Genomic DNA, 23,129 nt, shown 5'->3' with positions numbered 1-23,129 from the left:
TTTTTTTAATAACATTAAAAAATCAAAAAAAAATACAGTGCTACATAAACAATTTAACTCTCAATGGCTTCATCATCCGATTGAGGATACTCCGGCATATTATTCTTGTGACATAAGTTTTTCTAAAAAAAAGTGCAGTGGTTCCGGGACCCACTGCAATATTTTTTTCAGATCTGCAAACTTAGCGGTACTTAAAGGTACTTAATGAATTGTTATTCACTTGGGGTATTACACTTAGAGTTGTCAAAACTCTCTTTTTTCTCCTTACGTCGAGTTGTTTGAAGCAATTTTGCTGAAAAGTGTTTTTATATAATAATACCCCCGGCATATTAGCATCAGCTCGCAGCCAGACCACCATAGGATAATAGGAAATCCTCACCATCAACATTCTTCTTTCATGCCACAAAAGGTGATTGGGAACCAGTGATCCCATATTCTTGAAATTTTCCAAGTTCATGGAATGAACAGAATATTGGTTATCCTTTTTACAGATCCTTATAAATTGTTCCCAGTCATGGGGTAGAAATATTTCGAACTGTTTTGATTTTTTTTTTCGCACTTTCAATCACTGAATGAACTGAATCTACCTCCAAATGAGTGTGGCCTCGCAGTAAAAACTTATGGTTAATTATTTTGAGTTTTTTTATCTTTTAAAGTGCCAACCACACATATGAAATGGCCACAATAATATTTCTGTTATGGCCTGCACAGTTATCAGACCAGATACTTATTTCTTCCACATCATCTCCCATGTCATCATATATCCATTTAATGATACAATACGCCACTTCATTTGCCCCCCTGGTACCAACTGTCTCATTCCACATACAGCAATATGCCTTTTTATTTGTACTGTCAAGAATGGTTTCGTTCAAAACCCACAATTTTCTTTAGTAAAATGATTGGACATTTGTCAAAAACAGACAGGAAAGACATTTTTGCATATCAACTTTAGAAGATGATGTCTTTACTCGAAACTTGTCCGATTTTTTCAAATCGTATCGTAATTTTGCTTCGTTGATATGTTTATTTTTTTCTTCCTCGAGCTTTTGTTTGTTCGTCTCATTTGCATTTTTTAATTTACGATAAAGTGGTCATAAACATCACAGGTATCGTTAGCTGGTGGATGAAAACTCAAGTTGAATTTTTCATTAAAAGTTCTGCGGTAGAGCCATTCTTTTGCATGATTTTCAGGATGCATTTCTGTGTACAGTTGGAACATCACGCTTACATTCGAATGAGTGCCCAGATATTTTCTGCTGCTTCTCTCACGAGAATAATGACACTCATAATTGGGAAATGATGCGATATGACTGACTATAGATTTGATGATATTATCTACCATCCTCCTACCATCTGGAGGCAGAATCGAGCACGTGAACTGTTTCTTTTTATTTATTGCGAGGGTGACTTATTTTTCACGTTGTATTAAAAGTGTTGTGACACATTATCTTGCATACTCTTATCTTATTTTGATTCATCCCTACAGCCAAAAAATAACACCTTGTGTATTTTCTGATAAACGGCTTTAAATTATTCTTTGGCCGTAATCGTTGAATGACTTCAATATCTATCAATGACACAATAAGTTGACGACGTAAATCCCAACTTTCCGTTTTCCGAAACCTCTCGTGTACTTCAATTCTTTGTTAGTTTGTTATCAAATTACAGTCTCTCTGACAACGCTGATTACATCTACTTTTCAATACTTTGTCCGATATCCACTTACTGCTAACAGCAGACTTGTATTGAACTCCTGTAAGGCGTTTGGTTTTTGCCTACTGTCTTTTCCATTCAGTCTGATTAATCACACGTTTTGTTCTAACTGATTTCTTTGAGCTGATGATTCTTCCAGAATAAGATTGTCAGTCTCTTCTAAATGGACCGGGGGAATAATAAAGTGTTCATTGTCTGACTAGGTAGAGCTATTGATGGTCCATTCAGGATCTTTGTCATAGTCGGAGTCGTATATTGTATCAACTAATGTAAGCTTTGCTGAATTTCGATCCGGGGATTTCTTCCACCTTGAAGGCAATTCAATTTCAGTCAAAATATTGCCATCGCATGCTGTTGAATATTCTGTAAATAAATAACAATATTTTTAGTATTATACGGATTGAAGATTGTACGTACTACGGATAAAACACTATAAAGATGTAAGTACATATGCCAATATCGTTTTTCAAAATTTATAAGTGAAAAATGTACTCACCCTAGGACATAATATTTTGTATTACGTTTCCTCTTTGAGAATCAATAATAATTATTGTATCTTCATCGGATAATAATATTGGCAGTGGTAATGAATTGTCAATTGTATTTCGAATTTCGTCATAATAAAAGGAATTATTGTATTCTGTAAGAAATAAAAAACATATTTATTCATTGCTATCCTTATTCGAAACAAGTAATACTATTATTGTGTTATTTTTTATCTATTTGAATAGCTTACGGGTAAGATATTCAATAATGATGTCATTTGTTGATAAAACGCCAATAATGTTTGCATCAATGTCATCAGGGCAATTGATTGTATCTTTTGAAAAGCATAACTCTACAATTAATTACTCATAAATAGCTTACGTGTTATTTAAATGCGGTAATTAAAAGGTCAGCAGTGATTATGTTTTCTTTCTATACAACGAAATTATTTATAAGTATGGATCTTACTTTAGTTGTAATAAATGAATTTTAAATGTATTTTATATTGTAACCGTTTATGTAACGCTTGTCTGAAAGACCAATGAATAAATAAGTTAGTTATTGTCGATGCAATGGATTATCACATTAAACAAATAGTCGACACGCCACTAACAACTGCTGTAATCGTAAAGTTCTCTCTACATCTTCAATTACTTTCCTTTTCACTATCTTGCAAAGAATTTATTTAAAACTTACACTGATAAATTTTAAATAAGTACGTAGTTCTTTTAAAAAATTTAATAAATAGATTTACTTTTATTATACATTTTATCGTACATAAAACTTGTAGAATCTCTGGTTTACTATATGGTCGATGCTGCTATTCAAAGAAGCTAACATCAACAACCTACACAAGTATTTTTCACTTTTCAGTGGCGCACGTACATATGTTTCAATGATACTAATAATTAATAATAGTCCAGGATTTCCCGAAATGTAAAAATTTCATTTCTCGGGATTCGGGATGGAAAATCTCGAAAATTTTTCCAGAATTCCCGAAACCCAACTCTACTAACGGGTAAGGCGATAACAGGTAACCGACTCGAGTAAGGAAGAATCCGGGTTAAACTTACACACGTGTCAAGAATACGTTGTACGTCGAATACTGAAAACTGCTTTCTGTTTATGCATTTACGCTCATTTAATGTTGGTGTATTACACACACTATTCCACGTGCATAATGCGTGCTTCATTTTCGTAGGACACTAAAACATTCAAAAACCCTGCATCAACATGCGGCGTATTGAATATTGCCTATCGGTATTCTATTTATTATCTGTTGTGTGGGCTTTAAGTTACCTATAGTGTTGGATATTTTGTGAGCTACCTACTGAAAACCTGTGGTAAGTACAGGACTGGTATGTACTGAAATGAATTTAATTTAGTTTTAATTTAATTTCAATTTCAATTTATATTTGAGAGGGCTAGGCGAGTGCTGTTTAGTATAAAGTTTCTGATAACGAGTTAGGGTTTTGCGAAATTATGCTGATGAAGCTCAATAATTTGTAGTACTGATTGCAATGGAATTATTTAAGTGGGATTTGAGCGAATTGGTAATAGAACAAATAGAGTAGAATTTAGCGTTTTCGTACGAATAATATTCTTACTGTGATAGCTATGTGAGGACGGTAGGTATGGTATTCTATCAAGGTAAATTATGGTATGGTATGCTATTGGTATTGAGTTGAATATGCTTTGATTTTAATTCATTTTTTGAAGTTAGGCCAATTAAGTGGTTTTACAGAGTAAGTTATTATAATTATTGTAATGAAATGATTTTAGTGAGATAAATAAAATTGAGACTGTAATTTATGAGCTTTAGGTATTAAATAGTGATTGATTTTGAGTGATAATGGTTCTGTGATGCAATTTACTGCTTGGTATATGACTCATGTCGATGAAGAGATGTCACGGAGACTTGAAGCTTTCGAGATGTGGCTGTATAGACGCATCCTCAAAATTCCTTGGACTGACCGGGTGACAAATGTTGAAGTTCTCAATCGAATGGGGAAGGACCGAGAAGTTCTACGTAGTATCAAAACCAAGAAACTACAGTACCTCGGCCACATTATGAGAGGACAAAAATACACCATTCTCCAACTTGTCATTCAAGGAAAGATCAATGGGAAGCGTAGCAGAGGACAGCGCCGCATTTAGTGGCTTAAGAATATCCGTGATTGGTACGAGTGCAGCTTTACTGAACTGTTCCGGGTAGCATACGACAAAGATAAGATCGCCTTGATGGTGGCCGACCTCCGCTAGGGGTCCACAATAAGAAGAAGAAGAAGATGACTTATATTTCGATCCCATGTATCCTGGGAGGCGATCTCTGGAAACTCTGCGAGAGCTGGGGCACTTTGCACGGGCAAGCCGGAAATTATAGAATGCTCTCTCGTATATTATTTACACGATGAGCGCATCTCCTTGTTTCAGACTTATCCGGGAGCCGCTCCTGGGCTCGCAGTGATTTCGTGAGAACGTTCGTCAGGATGCATGGTATTCGCGGCGATTTGACGTTGGATAAATGAAGCGAAAGCCGAACACAATAGTCGAATATTTTAAAACAAACTTTTCAACTCTGAGCGAAGCGGCTGGATTCAATAGGTTACCGGCTAGAGAGCGATCGGAGCGGTTTCTGGCACAATTTTATAGATGGGAATAAATTCACTATTATCTCTTCAACCTGCTATCCTCTAAACAGGAATAATAAATATTTCGATAGACATTTTGATGCCACCTTGACCGTCACTCATGGAGAGAATACTTCTCATCTACCCATTATATGACATTGTGTAAGTCAAACAACATTAAAAAAATACATTCAACATCTACTTATATAAAATGTTGTAAAAATAGTGCTAAATTACACGTTATAATATATTCAACAATTAAAATTATGTTGTAAAACGAAATAAAATGATTAAGTAAATGAAAAAAAAATATTTATAAACAATAATAATATGTTCATTGTTGATGATACAAGTAATTGTTTTCAAGAGAATAAAAATTGAAAAAAATATTGGTCCGTAATTAATTAATAAGTCATAATATGACTAAGACTATATTATATAATAATGTACAGTCCTATAAAATTATCTAAAGAACGGTCAAAAATGGAACTACGAACTACCCATATGGACGCCATTTTGAAAACGTCGTTCGAATGTCAGATTCTGTCCAGTTGCGAGTCTTGATTGGGTAGTTTTCGACTGTGGCTCCCCCATCCATTATTAAGATAAATGTGTGTAGATATTATGGAATTTGGCCCTTGCTTAAGGGGGAGACGCATGCTTGCAGAGAACCTAGCGGAAATATACGAAGCTTGCAATTTGAGATTTTTTTTTGATAATTTACAATTTCAACTGTATTATTTAATAAATATGTATCCGAAAACATTAAAAAGATTTTTTATTTTTTTTTAAACTTAAAGATAAACTTACAATTGTAAAAAAATGTAATAAAATGTGAATTCGTTGCAGGGTCAAATCTTATTATTGCATTATATTTTATGGTCATAATTATCATTAAAATTTAGTTTATTAAGTTTTAGATTTTATGTGGTGTAGATTTTTGACTAATTCATCGTTTTATTATTTTTTATATATATTTTAAAAAACATCGATTTTTATAAAAATATAAATGTGTATAACTTGAAATCCTTTTTATTTATATCAACTCGAGCTTCAATATTGTGACCATGCCTAAAATAAAATTTGGTATTAATTTTTAAACGCATTTATAAAACCATTAGTATAATTTATGATGAGATAATTTTAGTAAAATATTTACGATAAAAAATTATATTGATAATCTCTGTGATCCCAAATTTGACAAGAATTAGGGATTTTATTATTCAAAAAATGGGCAAGATTAACACATTTGAAGATAATTCTAAAGATACTAAGTATAAGCTATGTCTTTGACCATTCAAGTGTGATAAACATCCCATGAATAATGATTGCTTTATAATAATTATTGACCTAAGAATAAGGTAGTGTTTTTTTGAAATACGCCATTTCTTTTGTCATCCCCCAGTGGTTAAGCTACAACATACGGCCGTAGCCATAAATTGACAAACTAAAATCTACAACGTTTAATGTATGTCCAGGATCATGCTTTGAAAATAGAAAAAAGCTCCATTTTGACCCACGCTGAGCACGTCCGCCCTTAAGGGGGATGCTTATACTATCAGAGGCGAAAAGAGGCACCTAACGGAAAAATACGAAGCTTGCAATTTGAGATTTTTTTTGATAATTTACAATTTCAACTGTATTACTTAATAAATATATATTTGAAAACACTAAAAAGAACACCACTGCACAGTTATGTACCGAAATATGACTATATTCTAAAACATTAGAGCGATAGGTTTAAAAGAATACTATTTTATGTAATAAAAATACTTTATGCAGTCATCAAATGTTAAAAATAAATATAAAGGATAATAAGGCTTCAAAATTATATAAATAGATTATCTACAACGTTCAAGGTATGTCCAGGATCATGCTTTGAAAATAGAACAAAAGCTCCATTTTGACCTACGCTGAGCATGTCCCCCCTTAAATGTTGTCTATTATAATAATTAATTTAATGTTGTGACGTCCAAAAGGACAGCATCTTGATATCGAAGAAAATGATAGATTTAACACTGGTAGATGCATATTTTTAAGCTAGATTATTTTTTTCTTTATTACTCAATAATTATAGAACTGGCAAGAAAAAAGCTAAATCAAACGGAGTTCATAGGTTTTAGTAACTAATGTTATTACAGTTATAATTAATTTATTACGTCCACATAACTTTGTTTATATTTCGATGAAACATCCCAGAATCTGGGATTGTATCATAGAAGAAAAAAATCATGGCCAGCCGATATAGAGAACATGCACATAAAGCACATCAAAATTAGCATTATGTCTCATTTTATATGGCATGTCAAGCATTCAAATTGCAATAGCAGTACTCTCTCAGTAATCCGCCACCCCAAAAACCAGACAAGTGTCCAATTAGTGAAAAAGGCGGATTATTGCATACATACAAAATATGGTAAAAATTAAAACAGGTATTTCGTAAAAATTGTTAATTTTCTAGCAAATTACGGTTTTAATTATAATCTAAATCAAGTATTTACTAAATTATACATATTTATAAAATAGTTTATAAACTAAATATTAAACAGTAATCACTTGACACAACCAGTTCTTCAGTGAGGCAGATATTCTTGAATGGTTTCGGATTCCTGGCTTTCTCTATGACCAAAAGCTTCAGTTTGTGTGTCCCGGTTGCATTGGAGTACAGCATAATTGTGATGCGGTCCTTGGACACTTTCCTCCCTGGTATAATACATTACTTTCTTCGCGATGAACGTACGTTTTACGAAGGAGAAGTTTCCAAAATAAGCCCGTCTCATCTGCGTTTATACTTGTACGCGGCGGACAATCGAATACCGGCGAATTATAGAGCTTAATTTTGTGCTTTCAACTAGTAAAAATAACGGCGGATTATAGTAGTTTTCGGATAATCGAGTGGCGGATTACTGAGAGTGTAGGTACAGTGCTCCATAACATGATTTCGAGACTTACCAACTTTTGGCAGTAACCCCATAATGTATACCCATTGGCTGTGTGCCATCGATAAGTTGAACTGAGCATCAGGAGTTGCCCTGAATGCTGAATAATTTATATTAAAAAATGACACCCTTTTGTCATAGGTACTAACTAATTCTTCCACTATCGACGACATTTGATTTATTGAATCACTGTTAGGAACAAACATATTAAATTATGTGCTGATTGAATGGAAATGAATCGATTTAGGCGCGCCTTTGCACGAAAGTCCAAAGTGTCGGAGAACAAAGAGCAAATGTGTAGAAATGGGGTGGGATACACCTACTGATCAATAAGACGAATATTCTTTTGACACGGAAAGAAGTCATTATGCTTGTGGTCGCCTTATCATTCGCCAACGGCATTCACAGACCATCCGCGTTGTACTTATTAGTTCACCGATGTCTACAGGTGTTTCCAGTCGTATTCCAAACTCACAATATTCGATACATTAAAATACAGTGAAAGTCGACCGATGTGAATTAATACATATGCATAGGTTCATAAATTAAGTGATTTCAAAGCTATCAACGCTCGATAATACTAAAGAGTTTTCAAAATTTAAAACTGTCATTAAGAAATATTAAAAAATAACATTAGGTATATTATAAAAAGTCCTGACGCTATTTTTATTAAATACCTGGACAACTTTTGGAATTGAATATTCAAAAAAAAATTATATCAATTTTTAATAAATCCCTTGTATAAGGTAATTAAAACACCCTATGAAAAAGATTATTTAATATTCATAATGTATGTGATGAAGGTAACGTGACGGCTACACCTCTAAAATATGTTTTAACCAAATTAATAGCTGTGCTAATAAATGGTTTCCCATTTACAAAATTCCTTAAACTAAATAAAACTGTTCTTACTAACAACGTTTACATGTATAACAAACTTTAGTAATAATTACAAAGTAATGTTATATCGGCTACGATACAGAAAGCTCCTAATTAGCTTTACGCTTTAAATGGAAATAGTTAAATACTGTGATAATAGCGCAAATATCTAATCTATATAACATTGAAGGTATTATTTTTTTTATATTAAATTCAATATCTTCGATTTGGGTCTTTCATGACAATCATGACTAATATGGTCAGTATGAGTAAAAAAAAGTTTAAAATAAGTTTAGTTGGAAGAAAATATTATTACATTAACACCGCGTAGTTAAAATCTAATCTTTTATTCATATTAATATTATAATATTTTGTAGTTATTTTGTACCATTTTATAATATTTAACATTATAGGTAGCTACTGCGTTAGCACCCACGTTGTCCTATAATGTTGGCCGATTCATAAATACGAAGCCGCGACTGGTCAATAAAACTCATGTTGTTTTGTTCAATGTAGATTCTTTGAAGTTGCAAGTTTGCAAGTTTCTAGTAGTTTCTAGGGTTGAGCGAATAGATAATAACTAATTCTTGTATAAAATAGTCTGTTAATATAAATTCCATTGCACCCATATCCTTCAATTAGGAACCAACATGGAAAAAGTTAAATCGTTAAATGGAATATTTTATTCATTTTCTTTGTCGTTATTACAGTGTGGAGTACCAACAGACTAGAATTAAATTTGCACGTTATGTGACCGCATCGAATATTTTTATTAAATCCTTTTTTATTATGCTGTGTGACATCAAATTTTTCTTGATTTCATTATTTCACTTGCAATAAGGTTATAATATTAATACTATCGACTGAAGGTACTTGATGGAAATTGAATTTAAATTCTAATAGATTCAAAGCTATGTACTATTTCATTTAGTCAGTGTGTGTTTACCTTTGGTGAGTAAACACGGCGCCTGAAGATGCCTAAACGCGAAAACCGGGTCGCAAAAAACGACTTAAATGGAACAGTACAGAGCTTGAATCTATCAGAATAAGGTTATCTTTCAAAATAGAGCCTGTGATGATTTAAAATCAACGTGCTATAGCAGGTGATTGGTATATACTGTGATCGAATCTACATGAAAATAATATTATATGCGTCACGGAAGATACCCTAAAATGAGAAACTACACAGATTTAAACTACAATTTTATAACAAATTACATTTTCAAAAAGGTATATCGTAATACTGACAAGATTTATAATTAATTATTAACACTAAATGTCATAAAATGCGCAAATAGCGCAATTTAAATCGGTCAAGTGTAATTTCATTGTTCTTTAATGTATAATGAAAATAATATGTTTTTAGCAATCTCCATTCATTATAATCATGAAAAATATGCGATGGTAAAATGAATATTGAACTGTTGGCTGTATTTTGTCATCGAAAGTGACTAGAAAGGTGACAAAATATTTAATGTTTGTTTGAATATGAGTGATATTCCATCTGGTTAATAAGGTAAGATAATAATCCATTATTTTTATAACGTTTTTATTAGGTCGTATTCTTATTTGTCCGGTGGTTGTTTATCCAGTACAAATATTGCATTCGATTTTTAACTAAATTTTCGACTAGCTAGACATTTGAAACTTTTAGAATATATCAGAACACGATGCCAATGCATTCTTTTAATTTTTTTAGCCATCTTTATGTAGAATTGAATAGGTACATTTTCAGTTAATTCTGTTTTGTGTGAAAAGTTATTTCGGAAGAAATCCTTAATCCAATCCACTAGTATTGGTTGCTAGGGGTCTGGGGTCCTAGTAACTAAATTATTAATATATACGTGCGTTACTATGGAAATCAATGTGAAATGTCAAAATGAGACATTTCAGTATTATTTCTATCGCGTACAAATTTTTTTGATCGTTAAAGCTAGTCAAGTCAAGTTTATATGATTCAACAGAAAATTTAAAAACGTTATATATAAAAAGTTCTTTTTATCTTGTAATTATTTGATGTATTTCTAATATAAATAATGAGTTAAATTAGACGATTAAAATTAAATAAAATTCATTTTACTACTTACTATACTAATACATCTTTAATCAGGACAGGTAGATATCGTTCGTTTATTGAACAATAATTAATAAAAACTAAAGTGTGTACCTACTAAAACGTTTGGTTGTCATGTCTTTTTTTAAATTTTTAGTATAAAGTCTATCATAAACTATTTTTTTGTTCAACAAATAATTAAAAATATTTATATATTGAATGTACATTATTTTAAAATACATCAGATATAATTCACCTACTAAAAAAAATATTTTTGAAAAAAATCCTTGGTCAAAATCGTCGCCCCAAAGCAAAAGGGCACCTGTGACATTTTTATGATTTTTAGTTATGAAGTTTTGTTCGTAATTTGTTCACTACATAATAGGCAAAATGACATTTGTGGAAATAAATAAACATTTGGCGGGCCCCCCAACTTATCGCTAAGGTTAAGGGCAGTGTAATGTTCTATAGTAGTGTTTCTCAAATGATATTTCGTGGAACTCCAGAGTTCCGCGTAAAATAAAGGGTATTTTTTTGCGATTTTTCGAATTTTTAAATAAATCAGCTTGAATTGTCAGCACTCAGCATCATATTATGAAGCACTGAGAACGACCCTCTTGTGTGATAGCCAAGTTACATCTGACCCTTCGCCATGTTGGATAAATAGTCATTTTCATAAGTCAGGAGACACTAAAAATAATTATAAAATAAAATTCTACTCGTCCAATAGCGCATTTTTTACTATTAGAGCTTATAAATTTACGGTGTGTTTATCTCATTTAACTAGTTGATTTATCACGTCGTGCCCCTCCTGAGCCCGGGCCCCCAGGCTAGAGCCCTGTCAGTCCACCCTTTGTGGGGGCCATGTGTAGTGGTTACAAAAACAATTTAAGAAAAGGGTACATGTGTAATTATTTTTAAATGTGTATAAAAAAAAGATTTTGTTGCAGAAAAGGGTGTGAGGAGAATCTTCAGAAGATATGAAAAATAAAAATAATTATAAACTGCATTTAAATCTTTCAGTAATAATAAGTCACGTCGTGTTCTTTGAATTTCATTTCAAACCATTAAGAAATAACCTCTACCGGATTTTTTTACACTCAAAAGTGCTCTTTTGCTTTTGATGCGACGAAATAATGTATGCTCAATATACGAAGGTTACATTCTCAAATCTTCAGACTTCTTTCAAATCAATTGTTGAATAAAATCAATATTTATTAAATTATTAACAAGTGCATGTACATTATAACTAAAATTTAGAGAGATTCTAATAACAGATAATAAATAAGACATTACTTAAACCACAAAAGCTGACTGCCGCCAAAAATTAACGCAATTTATAAAAGGCTTCAAGATGTAGAAACGAATAGTTAATTTTGTCGTAATTTGATGGCTCAATAATTGGTAAACCACATTTACACGTATCCAGTGGATTTTTTAATAAAGATAATTTCTAGTAGGTATATTATAATATCTGACGTGTTTTCAAATTATGTATGTATGTATTTCCATCGAAAATTTACAGTAAATTTTGTAGTGAACAAAGGTTATATGCAATTAATGCATTATTAGATTACATTATTGATAAACAATAAAGACCCCGTAGAATTTAAAAGTAAATCCGGTATTTATAGATTACAGTTGCAACAATTCTCCACCATTTTACGTGGGGAAACTACAAGGAAATCAAAAAATATAATTTCAGACAACTTATATAGGATACATAAACATTTGTGAATCATTTATTAAATGAAAATCATACAATTGACATTGAAAAAGTTGCAAAATTACTTCATAGTAATATGGGTGATTATAAATTATTCTATCAAGAAATATTAGAGATAAATAGAGCACTGTTACAGAGCTTACCAGCTATCCTTAATGATCAGCTGACCTTTCCTAATAGCCCGTTGCTCTATCCAATTTGAATGTTTACATGCGTGACTGTAATTTTGTGTATATTATGGTATTGATAGAAAACATCTAAATGTATGTATGTGGATAGTTATGTTTGTATATTATGTGAATACGTGTATGTGTATTTAAATAATATAAAAATAGATAAAAAATAATAATAATTAATATTAAAAAAAACTTAGCTTGTAAGTATAAAAGTATAGGTTTAATAACTAGTGAAAGAAATTTTAAAAAATCCGGTAATAAGCCATTGTAATAAGAGTAGCCGATTGAAGATATTTCTTTTTCAGGTATCGGTATAATAATATTATAATATAATATAAGAATATATCTGTTACATATGCACCAATGTTCAGTAAGTTATATTAGAGTAGTTACCTACGTAGTTTGTTTTTGACCGGTAAATAACTAAGATGTATATTTTAGTGGGCTTTTTAATTTTGAAAATGAGGCAATAAAGAATTTGCGTAACATTTAAAAAAGACCACATTTTCAATGGAAACGTTCTGAAGAGCCAAGACCAAAAAAGCACGCTTGTTCATTTAACTGTGTTTTCTTTAGTGTTTTTTGTATACAAATTTTCATTATACGGTCGTACGGGCTATAAAAGGTAATACCTATTAGCTTTTTTTTCCATTTGTGCGAAGTAATCTGGGAAAAAAACAGCTTGCATGGATTCTTAAAGATGAAAAGCTAATGTTTTGCGATCATAGATTTCAGACGTGTTTTGAGGATTAGAAAAAATCCGGAATACGTGTTATATCTGATAGGAACGAGACTAGTTTGTATGAGTCTATACCAATATTGCTGAAACATAAATATTTTTTGAAATAAATAAAAATTACGGGAACTTTTTGATCGAATTGCGTATTATTATATTGAAATAGTTAGATAATTCGATCGACCTGTTGCTGAAGTAACATAATTTACATGATAAAGTTCCATTAGTTCATGTAAATTATGAGAAAGTTCCCTGGTAGTTGCTTGAGCGAAAGTCTTTAAAAATAAGAGGCCAAGACACACTGCCGAATGCACCCGCAATGTCCAGGAAAGCTTCAATAACGTATTTACTATTGGAATTTTCAGGGATGGCAATCACTTTCTTTATGGCGTCATCCGTTGGTTTGCATCTTCTGAAACCGAATTGATTGAATGTTGTGAGCGGGTTGGTGGGTGTATACAATGGCACCTGCCAATATTCGTGCTTTATCTCAAGGGTCAACGAAAGAGTCGTCGTTTCGTCCGTAATGACCATGTTAGATGCCTGACCTCCAAAGGGTCTTCATGACCATGGTCAATGAGATACAGGCAGCTTCGGGGATCGATTGATTCAATTTGACAAGGGAACTGGAAGATATACCTACAGTGTAAAAATAACATATAATAATCAATATTGTGTAAAATAGATTTTAATGCTTATTTCGAAAGCGTTTATAAGCATTTGAATGATATTATAATTATTCTACCTCTTTAGTTTCGAATAGCATAATTTTGTGTTACCTCACTTTGGCGGTTTACCCATGTGTTAGTTTGTAGACTTGTCCAAATTTGTGATTACGTGCGACATACGCGTCGGCTTATTATGTCGTGGATCCCAGGTTCGAATCCTGGGTTTGGCAAATAAACATATTGTTTTTCGATTTGTGTTTGGAGTCAGAATGTGGACCTAATAGGTTGGGTAAGTGGCTAACATCCATTTTTCGTAAGAAAAAAACTGTTAATACAAACCACCACTCTTTGGAGGCCCATATTATGATCAATCGTATTAGGATCGGACATCGCCAAAAGAAGAAGAAAACTTTTGAACATTAGAATGACCCGAAAAGGCTTTCATTTAAAACTTATACAAAGTCTTTTTAATAATAGTAAAAATACTGTTTGAGTTTATTATATCGATTAGCTAATTGCAGATAGATTTCATGGATAAATAATTTATGTAGATGAAATTGATTTTTAACAAATTTTGCTAATACCCACTTACCATTGTTTATTCATATAAACGCTGATTGCTCATAGCATTGTAATACATTGTCATTACCATGTCTGCTACAAAGTGGAGTATATGGGAGTCCAAGGAGTGAAGGTTATATTATGAGATAACCATTATTCTAACCCATTATTTTTTTGCATCTCACTAAACGGAGATTGAAAAAACAACTTACTTACATTCATGTTTCCACGAATTTGATCCCGTGGCCAATCGCTTCACAGGCTGCCGATCTATTAATTCGTCTACCATGGACGCAACATGGGCTTGACGAGTGGCTTATAACCATTCTTTAAAAAAATCCTGTCAATTTGACCTTCACCTTAATTATATTAACTATAATACCCACGTTTTGTTATCTACTACATACTTCTGATAATAGAATTACGTTTTAAAATAAATTGTAGAGTTAACTATTTTGAATAAGACCACCATCGAATGTTGATTAATGATTTTTTTTCATATTATTTATTTTGATATCGTAATTAAGTATTACAAATATATCAATAAACAGTTGTTTAGCCCCTGTATATGACTTGCGACTCGTATATTTCGATTTTGATTTAAAAAAATGGCTCAGTTGCAAATTAATAAATCGGACGCTAAAGACGCGCCTACCGCGTAACGATGAGGTAGACATTCGATATAATTAGCATGCTATTTAAATGTGGTAATTAAAAAGTAATTATCTAGTCAGCAGTCGATGTGTCAAATTAATATACTTCGTTAATCGTCTATTTCGGAAAAACATACAGTTTAAACTGACGTCATCTCACTTCAAATCGAGTGACACGTGTGACGTGACTAAATAACACAGTGAAAATAATATTGGTAACCGGATGAAACAGAACAGCCAGGGGAAAATCAAACATTCATTTTTACAGGATCTTAATATTTAATAATTAAATAATTATAAAACTAAAGTACTTATAAATATTTAATATCGACAAAAATTATTAAATGTTAGATATTAAATAAAAACAAATAATTACAAGATTAGGTATGCAACGTTTTTAAATTTTCTGTTGAATCATATAAACTTGACTTGACTAGCTTAAACGATCAAAAAAAAAATTGTACTTGATAGAAATACTGAATAAATATAGAATACCAAAATGTCATTTTGACATTTCAAATTGATTTCCATAGTAACGCACGTATATATTAATAATAGTGTTTTACTTTTAACGGATTTCTTGCGAAATAACTTTTCATACAAAACAGAATTAACTTAAAATGAATTCAATTGTACATAAAGATGGCTAAAATTATTAAAAAAATGCATTGGCATCGTGTTCTGATATATTCTAAAAGTTTCAAATGTCTAGCTAGTCGGGAAGTTAGTTAAAAATCGATTGCAAGATTTGTACTGGATAAACAACCACCGGACAAATAAGAATACGACCAAATAAAAACGTAGTAAAATAATTTAAGTGAGACATTTTTAATATAACTGTATTTTTGTTTTTACTTAATTTGATTAGCTGATTTTATTTAACATTTTAACACGCCCCTGTCAAAAATATTGAATGTCCGATACGAGGTGTCAATGTTAGAACATCGATATATATAATTACTGCATGTTGGCCATTCGGCGTAAAAACCTCAATTTATCAGCTTGATTTTGATAATCATGCACAACTATTGCCACTCGATTACTAAGGGTCTCAAACCTTTTTTTTTAACTTCAAGTTGACCTATGTAGGCATTGGCTAATAATAATCGCTGGGAAGCTATATCTCGTCTTAATCCATCTGATAGGTTCCAATAATGCTTGGTGACTACAATGAAACAATGCGTTTGCGTTGTGAAAACTTTCACAACAATTTATTTGTAGTCTTAGGACATCTTTCAGCAGCAGCCTCAAATGATTCCATGGTTTAATTTGAAAAAAAGGTGATCTTCCTTTTTTATATCTACAGAATTATAAAACTGATTATTTCGTTGTACCTAGTCAACGGCATTTTGAACATATTAGATTGATTAAGACGAAATATACCTGGCTTGCCGGCAACATCGAGTTGAGTTCGGTTTAAGTGAGGCTTTCCAGCGATTAGTAATGCAGAAATTATACAGGTAATTTGATTTTTTTCACGGCGTATTGAAAACCTATGATATTATAAATCTATGCAACATATTATAGAGATACGAAAATTTCAATATTAAATGTTATATTTTTCTTGAGAGGTCATAGTTATATTATTATTATCGCTGTTCTGTTTTGTCACGTTCTGTTTCTTCGTGTTTTGTTTATTCATTTTCTGTTTTTATCATATTTTGTTTATTCATGGAACCATAATATTGTATTTCAGTGGCGAGGGGTGGAGGTAGGCTGTTAAAATCCGACATAAACAGTGCACGGTAAACTTTGTCAGTCATACTTAGGTACTTGTTTTCATTTAATTAAAAATACTAATTTATTTATTTAAAAAATACACGTTGAGTACATAATAAATTATTAATTCAGGACGTTCACAACATGATATTTAGAATAAAAAGTACAAGTAATCAGTTAAAAAAAAACAAGGTAGAAAAAAAAAAAGAAAAAAATAGTTATATACCTACAATAGAAATAAAAAAAAAATCAAATTGTCTAGAATATCGGGATTGGAAACTATACCACGTGAGAGCAGGGAAAATGCTTTAAGAGCAGAAGTGACCTACGAGCTTCAAGAGAATGAAAGGCGAGTATACCTTGAAGAAAGTTAGTCGGAAAATACTCGTTCGAGAAGCTGTCAAAAGGAAAATAATTATAAACTTTAAAATAAAGATGACGAGGAATTTTTTTCTGAACACGCTCTAAAACAAGCTTATAGGAAACCTCATAAGGACTCCCGATAATGGACTCATACTCAAGAATACTCCGTACAAACGACACTTAGAGTGTACGTAAAACAGTTGGATTCTAGAATGGCTTGGCTTGTCTCATGACGAACCCTAGAAGCTTGCTCGCACGCAATGCCGTAGAAGTGATGTGTGAGCGAAATGATAAACGTGAGTCAAACAATATGCCAAGATCTTTAATTTCTGATTGACGCTTCAGTAATAATCTATTTGACGTATTATAGTTGAATATAATTGGACACACATTTGTCAGTATTAAATTCGAGTTTTTTTCGACCAAATTTCAATTGAATTGCGATTATTTTGTAATATGTGACAATTTAATTCACTGCGAATTGACGCATATAATTTTAAATCGTCTGCTAATAGTAAAAACTTTATTCCATTTATAACATTGACATTATAGAATATAAGGAACATAATTGGGCCATGATTTGATCCTCGGGGAACACTTGAATAAGTTTGAAAGACGTCAGATCTACACCCCGCACACTATACAATATATTGACAGTGATGCGAAAAGTAAGATTTGAAAAAGTTGATATAATTAATAGATCCACCTACTGCACTTAATTATTTAATGAGAGTATCATGATCTACCCGATCAAAAGCCTTTGACATATCTGTATAAATTGCGTCCACTTGACAATTTACGTTCACCGAATGAGATATGTACTCAGTATACGTCATAAGGTTTGTAACTGTTGACCGAGCTAATCGAAATCCATGCTGAGCGTCAGTCAGTTGACTGTCTACATGTTTATAAATATACCAATTCAAAATAGACTCAAATAATTTAGCTGGTGCAGATAGAACAGCAACCGGGCGAAAATGTATTATTTCAGAGCGCGAGCCTTTTTTGTGCACTGGACGAATATGGGTTAGGCTCCAACAATCTGGAAAGACAGAAGTACTTAGGCTGAGATTATATAAATATAGTAGGGGGTCAGTTAACAACTTATGACAGCTCTTTAAAATCCAAGGGGGAATACCATCAGGTGGTGGTGGTTAGTTTTTAAAATTAAATTATACTAAACACCGCCTAAACAAAACCATAATAGTTTATGTATATGGGCGATTCGACAAAAATTGTGCACAATTTTTCGGAAAATACTTATTTGTTTGCGTTGAATTAAGAATACATAGATGGTGTTGGTTATTTTTTTTTAATTCATTAATCCCTGCCTAAACAACAACAAAACAATATTTTATAGATAAACGAATATTTTTTACTATTATCTACCTACAATCGGTTTGATTAGACAGGGTTTAATTGAATTTTAAAAACTGACAAACACTGTCTGCAATCTAATCTGATGGACAAGGCTTAGTATGCACTGTTTATATCGAAACTTATAAGCCTACCTCTACCCGTCGCCACTGTTTTATGCCTCTGTTTGAGATTCTCAAGTTTGTTTGTTATCGTTATCGTATTATTTTGGGTTATCACCGCGTGTTGTTCGCCTTCTTTCTTCAAAGTTTGGGATCGTTGCAGCGGCCATAAAAAATCTCTTCTACAACCAGTCCGTAACATCGTGGAAAAAAGGAAAAAAAACGAGCGGCTACAATCCAAATATCTATTACAATATTATGGTGATAGCATCATCAGCCGGGTCGATCTACTGCTAGATGGAGGCCTCCCCTAGTTCCCTACAATCTTCTCTTCCCTAGTTTTTTGCTGTCACGTACATCCATCGAAGTTTTTGAATCTGTCTATTCAGCGGATTTTAGGGCATCCCTGTGAATGTTTAGCGTCCCTTAGATTCCACTGCATGACGGCATTTGTCCAGCGGTTATCCATTCGCTAAGTGACATGTCCAGCTCATTGCTATTTTTATCTTCTTAGCAACCTGTATCACAGCACGTACTCTTGTTTGCTTCCTTTTTCGTTGGTTTTGTGATCTTTACGTGTAATGCCCAACATGCACCTTTCCATGCTAAGTTGCGCTATACATAATTATTGGTTTTCTCTTACAATAAATGTCCACGTTTCACATTCATACATGAGCTTTGTTAGCAAACATTTCACTTTACGCTTAACTCATTTAGTGCTAACAGCGCGACTGGCGCGTTTGGAGCAGTTGGCCATTCGATATAATTAACGTGTTATTTAAATGTGGTAAACTTCAGCAGTGATTGTGTTAAGACACAAAGGGAGGTCACTTTAAAGATACTATTCTGGCACTCAAATGTACTCCGTGTCAGTTTGGTTCAGCGAGCAATCTCCTTATAAGGTAACCGGATAAAACAGAACCACGAAGAAACAGAACATGAAAAAACAGAACAGCCAAAGGAAAAATAAAACATTCATTTTTGCAATATCGAAATATTTCACAATTAAATACATATAAAACTTAAGTATAAATATTTAATATTGATGTTCTAATATTGATAACAAAAATACGCTTAATGTATTATATTTTTATTTTTATTTAATATCATTTAATAGTTTTTGTATAACATTTTAACTACCCCCTATCAAAAATATTGAATTTCAGATAGGTACGATGTGTCAATGTTAGACTATCGATATTAAATATTTACTAGCAGAGCCAGGTGGCGGTCGCCAGTCTGTCTCGCTAGGTTTTGCAGACAGTTTGGCGTTCTAATGACATGGTGTTGGATTTTAATATAATTGTGAAGTATGCATATATGGCGCTATAGTTTTCCCTTCGGGATGGATTTTCATTCACCTCAGACAGTTTGACATTTTGCTGATTTATCAGTATTACGATTTGCATGTCGTCACTTCCAATATAAATTTTGGGTCATATGCGTAGTCTATTCCTTCAGAATATCGTCTGACACGTGTGGAATCAGCTTAAAGAGACCTTCATCCAGCAGCGGATTGATATAGGTTGATGACGATAATGACGATATAAATGGGTAGGTATATAAAATTTTTGAAAAATATAGTAATTTATATTACCAAGAACAGTAGAATTTGGTTGGGATAACCTTCATCCAGCAGTAGATTGATCCTGGTTGATGATGACGATATGAATGAGCAAATATAATATCAGCTGTTTTGATAAATATAACAATTCATATGACGGACCGAAATACAAACAACTTAGAGATGCCTTCATCCAACAGATAGATAGATAGATAAATAATATCAACGATTTTTGATAATTATAGCAAATTCATATGACAGAAAGGAGTGGAATTAGGTTAGGGAGGCCTTTATCCAGCAGTGGATTGATCCAGGTCGATGATGATAAGAACGATACAAATAGGTATAATATCATAAATTCGTATAACCGATAGTAGCAGAGTCAGATTGCGAAGCCCTTCATCCCTTAGTGGATTGATATAAATAATAATATGTAGATATTACAACATTATAATATGACCCGTTGTTATAATATTATGATGTCTTTCACTATTGTCAAATTGTTTAAAATAAAGATCTAAATTTGTTTCATTCTTTGCAATGGCAATTTTGTCTTCAGTAAATTCAAATTTAACATAAATAAGCACTATTGTAATCTATGGAAAGTGATAGCCTCAAATATATTTAGGTAATTATTCTATATATGGTTGATGATGACGATATGAATGAGCAAATATAATATCAGCTGTTTTGATAAATATAACAGTTCATATGACGGACCGAAATACACACAACTTAGAGATGCCTTCATCCAACAGATAGATAGATAGATAAATAATATCAACGATTTTTGATAATTATAGCAAATTCATATGACAGAAAGGAGTGGAATTAGGTTAGGGAGGCCTTTATCCAGCAGTGGATTGATCCAGGTCGATGATGATAAGGACGATACAAATAGGTATAATATCATAAATTCGTATAACCGATAGTAGCAGAGTCAGATTGCGAAGCCCTTCATCCCTTAGTGGATTGATATAAATAATAATATGTAGATATTACAACATTATAATATGACCCGTTGTTATAATATTATGATGTCTTTCACTATTGTCAAATTGTTTAAAATAAAGATCTAAATTTGTTTCATTCTTTGCAATGGCAATTTTGTCTTCAGTAAATTCAAATTTAACATAAATAAGCACTATTGTAATCTATGAAAGTGATAGCCTCAAATATATTTAGGTAATTATTCTATAAAATATAGTGTGTTAATAGCCATAAAGAAGGATTTAAAAAAAATCAAATGTGGAATATCTATTTATCTATAGAATAATTTCAGTGGGGCGCTGTCAGATAATGTGAGGATTGTGAATCGATCCAAAAAAGTTTTTTCACCGGGAAAAAATTATGTTCGTCAATGCGTATATAGTGGTATTTGAATTAAAATAATCGGTTCCATTCGTCAATAAAGGATAAGAAGGTATTAAGCGACGAAAACGTCATTATGTTGGACGTGAATAGTAATGTGGCGAATTGTATACGGTATGTATGTAAGAAAATGTGGATTTTAAACGTCACGTTTCTGTTAAATCATCGGAAATTTTTCAAACGTATTCAATTCAATAGGTAGACGTTTCGATGTATTTATTTATGAAATATTTAGATACAACAAAAATGAATGTTTTATTTTGCTCCTGGCTGTCCTGCCACCTTTCTGTTTCTTCATGTTTTGTTTGTTTATGCTCTGTTATGTCATGATCTGTTTATTCATGGAACCTCGTCATACATACCAACCACATAATATGTCAATATACATTGTTTGTTGTCGAAGATGTAGTTGTTGACCCGCTCGATTTGATTGCCATTTATGAGGATTCATTTTGATTCAGCAAAGCAATTTATAATTACTTTTGTCTTTGAGATATTTGTCTTTAAACCTGCTTAGCGGCTTTCATTTGAAAGATCCTGGATTCTGTCCTGAAGGTCTTCAGGGTCGATTGCAAATACAACAATGTCGTCGGAAGGTGTCTAAGATATTCAACGTTAATGGTGATTCCACTGTTCTCCCAGTCAAGTCGCCCGAATAGATCTTCCAGAGTAGCGGTAAATAATTTGGGTGAGATCGTGTCGCCTTATCGGACACCCATGTTATTGGATTTATATTTGTTAATAAATAAAAAAATCATATCTCCTTTTTTGAATATAGTATATTTTATACTAATTAAGATGTTTTTTTAAATTTTGTAAAATGTGTTATTGATTCATTTTTAAATCCTATATTCTCTGTAAACTCAATATTTGCTTTTGAAATCATTAGGAAAAATGTACGTATTTCCAACATTGGATTTCCCATAATGAACAATGAAGAATATATAATTAAAAATGGTGAGAAAAAAAATAGTTCAATGCACTTAATTTTATAAACTACGACTTCGAATAGAAAAATATTAAAAAAATAAACTTTATTTCGACTTCCAGAACTTTGGCTATAGGTGTGTGTTGCTGTATTAGTAAAATTGTCAGATTGAGTTAGTTTGAACAACGATTTGAGGAAACCTGGGGTCCGTTTTTGCATATATTGTATAATAATATATATTGTTTACGCTCCATTAGATTAGAATAAGGGTTTCATCAACATTGTATAACACTTGCTTATTAAATGAATATTTTATTTTTATGTTCAATATACCTACTTTCTATTTTTTTATATGATTTTTGCATAAGTTTATTTACCAAAGTGTGATTGTAGTTCTAAAACTTTTTAAACTAGTTAGCGTTGACTTATATTTGCGCTGATATTTTAATGGCTTATAATCTAATTTCTCGTGTCATTATTTCT

The 23,129-nt window shown here is 32.0% G+C and overlaps 1 protein-coding gene across 1 annotated transcript in view; it reads left to right on the top strand.

Moving 5' to 3' along the window:
- Window positions 1-23,129, top strand: part of LOC147079908 (transmembrane channel-like protein) — a 102,248-nt gene that overhangs the window by 21,675 nt on the left and 57,444 nt on the right. The gene's annotated exons all lie outside the window — the stretch shown is intronic.

Source organism: Rhyacophila brunnea, unplaced genomic scaffold, assembly GCF_057557595.1.
Source record: "Rhyacophila brunnea isolate RB1 unplaced genomic scaffold, BYU_Rbru_1.0 scaffold_1, whole genome shotgun sequence".
In the NCBI taxonomy this organism is placed as follows: Eukaryota; Metazoa; Arthropoda; class Insecta; order Trichoptera; family Rhyacophilidae; genus Rhyacophila; species Rhyacophila brunnea.
Note: the sequence above shows the minus strand (reverse complement) of the source record. Positions and strands in the feature narration are given on the sequence as shown.